The 1,556-nt window shown below is 70.0% G+C and overlaps 1 protein-coding gene across 1 annotated transcript in view; it reads right to left on the reverse strand.

The window, feature by feature from the left end:
• The window catches only part of MUC5AC (mucin 5AC, oligomeric mucus/gel-forming), a 47,274-nt gene that overhangs the window by 12,459 nt on the left and 33,259 nt on the right, over window positions 1-1,556 (reverse strand). The gene's annotated exons all lie outside the window — the stretch shown is intronic.

Below are 1,556 nucleotides of genomic sequence, written 5' to 3' on the forward strand. Positions count from 1 at the left end.
CCGGGGGAGCCTGGGCTGCGCGGGCGAGGGGAGCCCAGAGCAAATGGCAGCTTTTCCGCCAGCAGCTGGCACAGTGCTTGGAGGGCAAAGTCTCAGCGTCCCTTGGGGCCCCGATGAGCGGCCTCGCCGGGACCCGGCCTGCAGCCGGCACCCTCACCTTGTAGTTCTGCTGCAGCCGAATGAACACGCTGGTCTTCCGGTCCCAGGCAACCACCAGGCCGCTGCGGGTCTCCACCACCAGGTAGATGCCCATGTACCGGACCCTGTAGGGCAGGTCCCCACCCGGGCTCCTCTGCACCACTTTGTGGGTCCCCTCGTGGAGGATCAGCTCGTAGCTCTGCAGGGACACACGGGGGTCGGGGTGACTGGCCGAGCTGCCTGCATGGCCTGGCTGATTGATGGCAAAGCGGGGTCCCGGGCAGCAGAGGCCAAGGTCCCAGTGCTGGCCGGGGCCCGCTCAGCCAGCCCCTGTCCAGCACTGCGCCCTGCACCCCGGCTGGCACCTGCCGCCGCCCTGGCTTCCACTGTCCCCATGCTCTGCTGCCCTAAGGGCAGCGCCCTAGCCACAGTCTGCCCTGGGCCCTGGTGCCCTTTGCTCTCGCGTTGCTAGATGCAGTGCCACCTTCCACGGAGACTGGCGCCCCCGAGTCCCGCTCCGGCATGGCGCGCAGCAGGGTCGTAGCTAGGGGTGCTGAGGCTCCAGCCCTGATGCAGGACGCCCCTCAGCCCGCTCACCCCCAGGAAGATCTTGATGGCCTTGGAGCAGGTGACGCCCGTGGTGCCGCAGGGGACGTTCTCGGTGACGATGTGGAAGGTCCCGTGGGCTGTGCTGTTGCCTCCGCAGTGGTCCTGGGGTGGAGGGGAGCCGTGCAGTGGCACCTCAGCCCCCCGGGGCAGGGGTGGGCGCAGGGGGAGCGCATACCTGGGCCAGCGTGTACTCGCAGCTGCCCTCGAAGCTGTAGCGCTGGCCATCGAAGGTAATGAGGTGGCCGTCCCCGTAGGCCACACAGGTGCCCAGGCAGGGCTGGCGGCTGCACTCCCACCTGCGGTTCTTGCACTTGCTGGGGGGGACACCAGGGGGCGCCCTGGTCAAGGGGCCGCGGCTGGTGGCTGCCACCCTCCGCCCACCCCGCCCGCCTCGAGGCTCCACCCACCAGGTGTTGCAGCCCGCCCTGATGGTCTCCCCGGGCCGGTAGCTGGCCTCGTTGTGCAGGCAGGGGCAGTCCTCGGGGGCCACGCAGCCCCCGCTTCCGTTGGATACTAGCCCCGGGGGGCACACGCAGCCGGACACGCAGTGGGTGCTGAACTGTGGGCGGGAAGTGGCCATCGGGGCCTGTCCCCCTCCGGTCCCAGGGCAGCAGGGCACAGATGGCACCCAGGGGAGTGGCGGCAGTGCCTCCCTGGAACTCACACATTCCACGTCCAGCGTGTGGCAGCTCCTGAGGCACTCGGCCCCCGGGGTGCCTGCAGAGGCTTTGCTGCAGTCCAGGTACACCATGGGGGCCTGACAGCCTGTGGAGGGAGCGGTGGGCGGGCTCCTGCAGAGCGGGCCGCGG

The sequence above is a fragment of the Condylura cristata genome, unplaced genomic scaffold (genome assembly GCF_000260355.1).
Source record: "Condylura cristata isolate star-nosed mole 26May11 unplaced genomic scaffold, ConCri1.0 scaffold00054, whole genome shotgun sequence".
Classification (NCBI taxonomy): Eukaryota; Metazoa; Chordata; class Mammalia; order Eulipotyphla; family Talpidae; genus Condylura; species Condylura cristata.